The following is a 10,201-nucleotide window of genomic DNA, read 5'->3' on the forward strand; positions in this document are numbered from 1 at the left end:
GCCTTCCTGTCCATACATCCCCTTCTTCACACAGCACACATAAGAGTGGAGATATCCAAGCCTAGAGGTTATGGAGGTACTACAAGGGGGGGGGGGGGGAACAACACACTTTTAAGAGCAATCCAAAAGACGTCTTTCTAATAAACCAGAGTGTATCTGCATCTGGTGTAAAATTACTGTTGCTTCATTAACTCTCAATAAGAAGCAAAGCTTATGTGAGATAGATCAGTCACAATCCGACTAGAGAGCTCTCAAATGCTTCTCCTCATTTCTATGGTATTTCCCACAAAATCCTCCCCCTGAAACAAAAAGCTATTTTTCAAGGTCAAGAGGTCAGTTTCTTTTTGGGGAACTTAGACTAAGTGCTGAAATTTTAATCGGAATCTAGAAACAACCCAAGAGTGGAGCCAAAAAGATTGCTGTTCTGGGAGCGCTTCCTACTGACCTGATAATTACCAAAACCAAGAAGAGCACAATTGAAGTCAAGCACTTCTGCCCCCTTACAGAGCATGGAGGGCACCGTTATTATAACTAAAGACTAAGTCTTAAGCTTTCCAACAAACATATAATAAATCAATGTCCTTTCCCTTGTTTTAATTTCACACACAAGATTTATGAACCTGTATATTTAGACTGTTTATTTAGAGCTCTGGCATGCAGGCTACTCTTGGCACAGTAAGAGAGCTTTCTCTGAATGTATGCTCAGATGATGCTTTGATTTGGCTTTGTTTTAATGATTTAAATTAAAGAATACATCACTGCCTTCCAAAGATCAGCTCAGACTTTGCAAGGTCAAAGGCATGTTTTGTCTCAGTCTCAGTTCCGCTGTGTTATCATGTTTGACCTCCATCTGATTACATGAATGGCAAAATCTCTCTGTTTTTTATAACATCCCTTTGGTTTCTTCGTTAAATCTCAGCACACTGTTGGTCTTCTGCATCCTCCTCCCCATGGTCTTATTTCTTTTCTTCTACATGGAATTCTTGGCTTGTAAAAAGGTGCCACCTTGGAGATGAACTAGGGGAGAGCACAGTTGTGCTCTTCCAGTCCTCCCACCAAAGAGCATCCTTCTGTTTGACTCACCAAAATGAGAATAAATATAGATGTGTGTACAGTTTTTGAACTCCTTTTGAATAGCTAGCTTTCCCTTTAAACTACTAAACCTCTCTGATAGCAGCTCTCAGCCTTTTGCATATCAAGAATATTCCTTCCTTACATATACCATGGATACCACAAGGACTCTTGTCACTATGGGAATATGAGGGAGTTATGATGGTTTTCTCCTCCGTATCCCTTTTTCTCCAAACAAGGACTGATGTTCTGCGATTTTTTTAGTTTGACTGTTCAGTGGATCATTTCTTTTCATATGACATGGCCCAAGTACTGGTAGAATTTAATACCACTAACTGTCACTTGAATGTGGGTTTCTGAAAAACATTAACCATACATAAATATTGTTACATTTATTATTTTTACTTTTAGTCGTTTCCTTTTTGCAATCAATGTTGAAAATATATCCAGCTTTTTTGATTGCTCTGTGAACTCTTCTGAAATCTTCCCTGGATGACTGTATTCTCACTCCCCCACTTGACTCCCCCATTGACTGCAACTTGGGTCATAGTGACCCGGTGGCACCCAGCTTGCAGCAACCATAAAAGAGATCATTTCCCTCAAGATGCCTCTGGAAACACCACGAGTATTTGTCAAAGTGGTTCCAAAAATGACATTTTGATCTCTCTCACAGAAGAAAGCCTTTCTCCTTGCTTTTTCACAGTTGATCCCACATGACTCCTCATGTGGGTTGAACTGTCAAAAGCAACGACAAACACCTTCCTCTTAGCTAACCTGTGGAATACATCTTTGATACAGGTAAGACACTGCAGTGTAAGGAGATCTATGTTTAGACTGTATAGAAGAAAGAAATATGTTTCTCTTATAAACTTGTCTATTACTGTTTATTATTTGACTATTGAGTAAACTATCAGAGCCTTAAAGAAATGTGTTTTCCCCTAAACAGTGTAGGGTTTTTTGGTAATTTCAGGAGGGCGATGAGAAGGTTATATGTGGTTCTAGGTGAGATATTTAACCTTATATTGTATTTCAATCACTCAGTAAACTGAGATAGGGGTTGAGTAAATTATCCCTTACAACAACGAGAGTGCAATGTCACTGCTGAGTAAGGTCTCTTGACTGGTTCTGAACACTTCCTTTGGATACATCGTGTGAAGGAGCATGTAAATCATTTTGTGCAAGTACAGCAGGTTAGCCCTGTACTGAAAAACTTCTTGTTCTGCTGAAATGTTTAGTCAGAGAAACTGGAAAAGGAAAGGACAGCTCAAGAAGGACATGACGTCCTCCTCTCGTTTGACAAATGCCTTTTGATTGCAGCTGCGGTTGCTTGTAATGCTTAGTCTCAATTCAGCATGCAGAAATACAAAATACAAAAAAAAAAGATTTTTCTCCTCACTTTTGTAGACCTTACCTGGGCATTTGTGGCTTTGCTTAGATTTATCCTTGCTCACTTTTTATCTGATGGCAGAGTTTCAACTAAAAATTGGAACCACCCTGGGCTCCCAAGAATCTCCATGTACAAAACCAGTCGCCTCCAGAGGATGGCTTAGCTCACCTAACCCCACAGACATCTTTACTTACAGATCAGTAGAATCCTTCCTGCCTGGAACTAAAAGCGGACCTCAAAGTCTCACTCATGACCCATTTAAGATAGATAGTTGGTACCATGCAACAGAGAACAATGCAAAGGTGCCAAGCTGTCGGAGACACAGGTCAGTAAATGCAGCATCATGCAGACATCCCAGTTCAGGTCTGAAGGTGACACAGCTGAGCTCAGTGTATCCAGAATCCTTCTGGGCAATCAAAACTCATTTTGTACAATGGCTGATGGTATATCCAGTGATACCTTTTAATTTCTTAATAAATCTACCTGAAAGTAAGGTCTTTTGTTCCTACTATTGGGATCAGGACACTGGCCCAGACCCTTCTACCTTAATTCTTAAGGCTTTCCTGACTAAATTTATCCATGTCCAATGTATACCAATTTATTCTTGCATCAGTGTTCTCCCTCTGCTTGAAGAGTCCTTCTCTGCTCCTTGAGTTCACTTCTATTTAAAGAGTAACGATATTCCCTCTCAGTTTTTATTTTCCTAGGCTGTATAAAACATAAACACTTCTAGGCTTTTCCTATCTGATAACCTCTCCTTGCCACTGACGGTCCCAGATGAACTTCACAACACTGGTTTGAAATAATTTTTCTTGCTTGTGGGAGCCAATGATTTTGTACACTGTTCTCTAAGAAGCCTCTCTACAGTCTCCTCAAAGACCTTTCCTGAGAACACCTCAGCTGGGGCATCCCTAGGATGTTTGCTTTTTCAGGGCTGTATGATTCTGTGATCAACTAACACAACATGCCCTTTTCACTCCCTCATTTTCCACTGACAAGCTCCAGCTTTAGAGCTGATTCTCTTATTATTAATCCCCACATGCATGACCTTACTCTTTGTACCGTTATATTTTCCAGTTCTCCATCCAATTCACCTCACTAATACACCAGTCCTCTTCTGAATTGCCTATGCCTCTCAGCTTTGTGCTGCCTACAGATTTCATTAGTAAGTCTCTATTTTTAAAACCACGGTCACCAACGGAAATATTATAATTAAGATTAGTCTGAAGAGAGAGCGTTGTGAAACTCCACTAAAAACTGCCCTGCAAACTACAAGTTCTCTTCTCTACAGAACCCCAGGTCACTCTCCGTAGTAGTATTACCACATTAGTATTTTGGAAATGATCCACATTTTCTCCAGTTAACAATATCCTGTGTGGCACAATATTGATACTGCTTCATTGAAGTCTAAGTGGATTATGTCTAAAGCATTTTTCCCATCCATAAGAACTGGTTATTCTTTTTAAGAAAAGATATCAGACACAAACAGCCTCTGATAAATCTGTATTTCCTCCCATCTTGATTTATTTTCACGTCCTTGTGGTTGTTTCTTTTCTTTAATTATTCATCCATTTTTGTTTTCTTGAAGATTTATTCTAAAGCTTGCACATTTGTGGGGTTGGTTGCTTTTCTGCACTCAAATATGGACACTATATTTATTATTTGACATACAGTTGGAACCACCCCCAACTTCATGCATTTATTAAAGAGCTTTGAGATGGAGCACCGATTTCCTGAGCCAGCTCTTTCAAATATCAAGAATGCTGATTACCCAGCTCCATATCTCCTCCCTTCTCCCTAGCTAAATGAAACTAGTTTAGAGAGTTTTGCTTCCGCTTTGGTAATAGAAATTTCCATGTCCACAGTCCTCTTCCCATTAATCATCTTGTCTTTCCTGAGCAGGTTCTACAACAGAGTCCTTACAGAAAACTGAGGTGAAGTAGACCTTTAACTGCAGGGTCATATTTCCATTATCTTTAATGTCGGCCCAATATTTCTTATTCCACATTTTCTTTCTGTTTTTCTGTTTAAGTACTGAAGAAATCCTTGCTTCTTATTTAAATTTTCTTCACCAGGATTAATTTGAATTTACTTTTAGCAGTGCTCATGCTATCCCTGCTTTTCCGAGCTCTAAAATGCAGTTTCCTCTACTGGTGTTTTTGCTCTTCGTAAGGTCTCTGCTTACTCCCACTTTTCTATTAAGGTGATTTCAGTTGGAGCAGTTCCCCTTCCCAGGAACCTAATGAACTTTGTCTTTGCGAAGCACAGCTTGGTCACCTATGGTTGTTGTTTTTCACCTGCCAGGAGACAGAGATTTACTGACACTTGTAACTGTTGGCCTAAAATGGGACATATCTCCTCCATCCTCTCCTGTTACACTACCTTCTATATTTCACTAAGGTCTAACACAAAAGTTTAAAATTAATGAATTATTTCAGTAGCAGGTGTCAGCATGAAAACAAACAGAAAGCAACCACCGTTCATACTTCTGAACACGTCGCTTTTCATTGCTTCTGAAATAAGTTACCACTGCAGCATGTAAGATCTTCTAATTATTGGAGTTTCCATAATCACATGCGCTACGGTGCCATCCAGAGCAAATCGCCAATGTACAGTTTCATGTCGTGCCTAACTTGGTCCAGCTTCAGGCTGCTGCTAAAGTGGTGATCCCAGTCCTTTCTGCTACCCCCACCTACATGACTGCTCAGTCAAATGCATGGGAAAGCACAGGAACATGCAGCAAGGGTCAGCTGAGAAGTGGAAGGATCAGGACCACCTCTTCTGGTGGCAGCCCACACTGAGATCAAATTATAATGCAGATCAGCACAGTAAATCAGTGGCCTTGTAAAATATTTTAAGTGGACCAATTGGCCCACGTTTGCTTCTGTTGTTTTTGAAATGATATCATTTTAAGGTCAAGAGATCTGGCTCATTCAAGCAGTGGTTCATTAACATCTTAAGCTAGTGGACTATGAAAAGCATTTTGCAAAGTTAATCATTCTCCCTTTTTGTATATATCATCCTGATGAATGCACTTATCCTTACTACCATTTCTCTTCCCGTACCTAGCCCAAGTACTGTATTATCTCAATGGCCTGCAGGTGTATAGATTTGTATCTCATTTTATCAAATCCATCTAAGAAAAATAAAATGGACACACTAACTCGCTAAAATGAGGGAGCCAGTCTCACTCTGATTTCACATTCTTTAATCAGGCTGATCGATAGACTTCAGCTCCAATCTCCAAACAGATAAAACAACTAAGTAAAACATTTCCCAAAAAAGTTTTATTCCTATGACATGCAAGTAAGTAAAAACACTAATTTCAGTTTATATAAAGCCTTTGGCATAAATTATTCAAAAGCGCTTTGTGAACTGACATAGGAAATTGATCCAAAGCTTATTGACTCAGCAGAAGTCCTTCCATTGACTTCACATTAACCTTGGACCAGGTCTGAAATGCAGCTGACCTGCTGCTGAAGTACAGCCACTTCTGATCAATGGTGCAGGGACTATCGCACAGCTTATCAACACCAGTCGTCAGATAAAACTTTGGGATGTGTTATCTTAATGAACTACATCGCTGATTTGAATTCTTGGTGAAATTTAAGCAGGCAGAATACAACCCTTCAGCTTGTTACTTGGCCTAAGCCTAAGCCTAAACTGCCTTTCCTTAATCATCCTCATCTGTCTTTCTTGACTAAAAGTGGTAAGGAGTTTTAACTTCTTCAGGATAGAGGGGTTCTCCATAACGTAGCATCCTCCTGGCCACAAACCGGCAGACCCATTCAGTTCTGAAGCAGAAGAAAGTTAATCTTGCGAGTGCCTTTTGTGCAGCATCCAGCCTCGTCCTTAGAGTTCTGCCATCAATGACAGGTTTGAAATGGTTAAATAACTAGTACATTTTAAGGAATGAAATTCAGTAAAGGTGGGTATGAGGTACGAAAGATGTCCAGACACTGCAGCACAAATCCAGGTCTAATGTCCTAGGGTTGCAAGGCTAAGTCTCAGCGCTATTGTGTGTCCTCTCCAGTTAGATGCACTGCATACACTTGTACTCATCTCTCCCGCTCAATTTGCATTTAGCATTTACTAAAAAGGATGTTCAGTCTGAAAAGAATCAGTGATAAAACCTCTCCTATAAAACATACAGTTGTAGCTCTCTACAATAGTTAGTAAAAATTCATTTTGAAGAGGAAAGGCAAAGTAATTTTATGATCCTTAGGCAATCTATTCAAGAGCAAGGCTGAGGCACAGCAACATTACAAAGGGCATCCACTGAGGGAGGTAACAGCTATTATTTGGTGGGACACACCCTCTAGGAAAAAATCCGTTCCAAATGAGGATTAGGGAAATTCAACCAAATTCCACCCATTGCCTCCCTCTTCTTTATCACATCAAACATGAGTGTTTCGTTTTAACTTTAAAGGTCCTCTGCAGGACATCTTTACACCCTTCCTACCCTCTCTTCCAAGAGGTTGCCTAGGATCCCCTCTTTAATGAGCTACAATGTCATATTTCTTTTTGGCCGTTCCTTCATTTGCTTTATGAAGCTTGAAGGCCTTTTTTCTGCACAAAGACAGAGCTTTGCCTAGAAAGACAGAAAGCAGCTTTAACCCAGCTGCATGATTAGCACATTTTTCTAGGACATGGGAATGGTAGATTGGAAACCTCCCAACCTGAGAGACTTGAGCCCAAGCCACCCACTTCCTAAGCAAGCTAATCCCTACTACATCACAAAACGGACAGATTTTGCATTACTGGACAGTCAGGACAGTGTCATTGGTGAACATTACCTGCACCTAGAACACGCTTTTCAGATGAGCTTCACTGGGGTGTTTGAGAAAAGAGTGACAATATGTCATGAATCTCACAGAGTGCTGGGAAGGAACTGCTCAGCTCTGCTGAGACAGCAGCACCTCTGGATATGCACAGGAGAAAATTTTAGATATCTAATCTTCGATAGCAAAGGCATTGGCATTTATGAACACAGGTGCCTAAAAAAATCTAAGAAATCTTTATGGAGATAGTTTTGTAGAGTAGCCATCCCAACCTTCCCTATGATACAGGACCTAATTGCTAAAATTTCTTAACGGGGTTCTCATCTCTAGTGCTAGAAGCAACAAGACTTCCAATCAGTATTGTCAACCTGTACTGCGAGCACCTCGTTAGCCAAAGTGCTTCGTGTGGGTCTATGTGATATCATGTTGTCTTATTTCTTGCTCCCACTATTGCTATATGCAGTCACGACACTGAGAAATTTTAGGAGAGATTTAGTAACATAAATAAGGGCAAAGGAAAGCATATTTCCATGATCACAGACTATCTGCCAGCCATTCATATGGGAGGGTAGGAGCTGATTGAAGCTGCTAAATTTAATTAAAGCATATGCTCTTGGGCTTTGCAGTTGTAATATCTTTAAATCTCCCTCATTTTGTCTCCTTTCCAGGTCATCATAAAGTTTAAATCACATTGAAAGGTTCTTGTTTCATTATCATGCAATATTTTTTCCTAAAATTTGGTTTTGCCCCCTCTTCACTTCCTTCACAGATATCACATAGAAACCCTCATCAATAAGGTATTAAGACCATTTCTGAGAGGACAGCAAAATTAAGATGCTTGGAGGATTAATCAGGAATGAAATTATCACTTAGTAAAGGTATTAAAAAATATAAGACAGTACCATCCATTGCTATAACTTGCGAAGTTAGTTGGAAGATTAGAAGAAGCAAGTGATGAGGAGTCTGTGGTCATGGCCCAAATGGGTATCAATGACACAGGCAAGAGAGGTCCTGTCTGTGGAGGCAAAATTCAGGCTCCTGGAAAAGAAACCAAAAAACCTCTACGGTAATGTTTCCTGAAATGCTCCCTTATCTCTTGAAGGTCCAGGGAGAGCGGTGGAGAGGCAGAGTATGAGCGAAAGATGGTTTCAGGCTCATCTGACACATGTAGAGCATCAACAGCCAGTACAGGAGAAAGGGAGCTCGTCTGAGGCATTGTGATTTAAAATCAAGAAGGCTGTGAGTGAACTTTCAAAGTGAGGAGCGAGGGAAGCCAACCGGTGCACAAGAGCATATGGTTTGGGATGACATTTCTAAAGACAAACACACAAACTTAGGTACCCCTCAATGAAGAATAGGTCACAGGAAGTAAATAATCACACAATATGGAAAACAAATAGACTGACATTTGAAAAGGTTTCAAGGCAGAAACTAAAGTGGCAGTACATGTGTTACTATGCAAATGCTAGAAACCTCAGAAACAAAGACCGTGGAACTGCCCTTTAGAGCCTGAATGAAGAGATGGGTATACATGTGTCAAAAACTTGGTGGAAGGAAAACAATCAAAGGGACACAATATCAGATGAACTATATGGTGGAAAAAGAAAGCAAAACATGTCACCAAGAACATCTATGAACTGAAACTCCAGGCCAAGCAGGAACAACACAGCCTCGGGTCAAACGATCTTACTGCTCACCAGCACAGCAGCACTAACTCATGCTAACAGTAAAAAAAAAAAAGAGAGGTAGGAAATGCAGGAAATACAAGCGTATTGGGTGACTTCAGTTACCTCCATGGAGACTGAGCAAAGGTTTCATCTGAGTCTAAAACAGCGGCTGGTGACTGATCCCAGAAGAAGACATATAACCCCTGGGCTGATACAAAAATCTAGTTCAAAATCTCATCGTGAAGTCAACGCCCTGCAGCAGATTCCACAACGTACCTTGTGTCAACATCCCTACGGGAGCGCAACAGGAGTCGACCAGTCCCCCAAAGCTTTGCCCAAATTCAGCAGCAGGACTGTGTGAAAAAAAGGAAACATGCAACTGGTGTACCACTGTTTTTCTCTTAAAAAAGCCTGGAGGAAAAAAATAAGCCAGCATGGTTGAACAGAAGGGTAAAGGCTGCTATTAGAAATAAGAAGGCATCCTTCAAACAGCTAAAGCTGTATCCATAAAAAGCAAACAGAATTGGGAATTCTTGCAGATTAACAGTAAAAATACAAGGCAGGCCAAAGGAGACTGAGGAGCAGCCAATGAAAGGAAACAACACTAATATTGAATTTTTCTTTCAACACATCAGGAGTGAAAAGCCTGCCTGTAAGATCAATTGATAGCAACTGTATACAAGAATCACTCGCAGAGAAAAAGGTCACTGCGGAGTACCCAAGTGAATTATTTGCACTGGTGTTTTTTGCAGAAGAAACAGGGGTGACAAACACCCCAGACACACTTTGAGGGGAGGATTCAGCAAAGAGCCTGCCTGAAATCAAACTAAAGGTACAGATTAAAAAGACAGAATAAACACAGAGAGAACAGCCAGTCTAGATATATTTACCCAAGGGTTTTAAAGAAAATAAAAAATTAAATATCTGAATTTTTAACACCAATGTGCAAGGTTTTCCTTAAAACTTCCCTGGTGTGTGAAGACTGGAGAGGATCCAGGAGAGATCTAGGCAACTACAAACTTACAAAACTGACATCTGAACCAGACAAACAAGCTGAAACTGGTGAAGGAAAGAGAAAAGATTTAACTTCTGGAAATTGCACCTTACATACCTCTTAATTTTATTAATGGGTTAAGAGGCTTGTGGATATCAATAACCCAGTAAATAAAATATTCTTGAAATTCCAAAAGATTGGTTTAAAGAAATCAGTGGCCATGGGTTAAGGTTATCTTCTTATCTGGTATTGACCAATATAAATAATTCTTTCCAAGATAGCAAATGGGAGTAGGAGCAAC

The sequence above is a fragment of the Opisthocomus hoazin genome, chromosome 3 (genome assembly GCF_030867145.1).
Source record: "Opisthocomus hoazin isolate bOpiHoa1 chromosome 3, bOpiHoa1.hap1, whole genome shotgun sequence".
Classification (NCBI taxonomy): Eukaryota; Metazoa; Chordata; class Aves; order Opisthocomiformes; family Opisthocomidae; genus Opisthocomus; species Opisthocomus hoazin.